Here is a 465-nt window from a genome sequence, read left to right on the forward strand (position 1 = left end):
CCTGAGATTCCTCAAGGGATGCACTTTCCTCCACAAGACTATTGGGAGCAATTAAACACCTCCCTAGGAGAGTTTAGTTCCAACATGGGACAACTAAGGGTGGAGCACCAAGAACATTCCATTATCCTCCATGAAATTAGAGAAGATAAAAGAATCATGAGAGATGAGCAACAAAGGCAAGAAGAGACATTGAGGAGCTCAAGCACTCCATAAGATCTTCAAGAGGAAGAACAAGCCGCCATCACTAAGGTGGACCCGTTCTTTAATCTCCTTGTTCTTTAATTTTCTGTTTTTCGAATTTGTATGCTTATGTTTATCTATGTTTGTGTCTTATTACATGATCATTAGTGTCTTAGTGTCTATGCCTTAAAGTTATGAATGTTTTATGAATCCATCACCTTTCTTGAATGAAAAATATTCTTAATTGAAAAAGAGAAGAATTGCATGAATTTCAGATTTTATAAC

Source organism: Arachis duranensis, chromosome 9 (assembly GCF_000817695.3).
Source record: "Arachis duranensis cultivar V14167 chromosome 9, aradu.V14167.gnm2.J7QH, whole genome shotgun sequence".
Lineage (NCBI taxonomy): Eukaryota > Viridiplantae > Streptophyta > Magnoliopsida > Fabales > Fabaceae > Arachis > Arachis duranensis.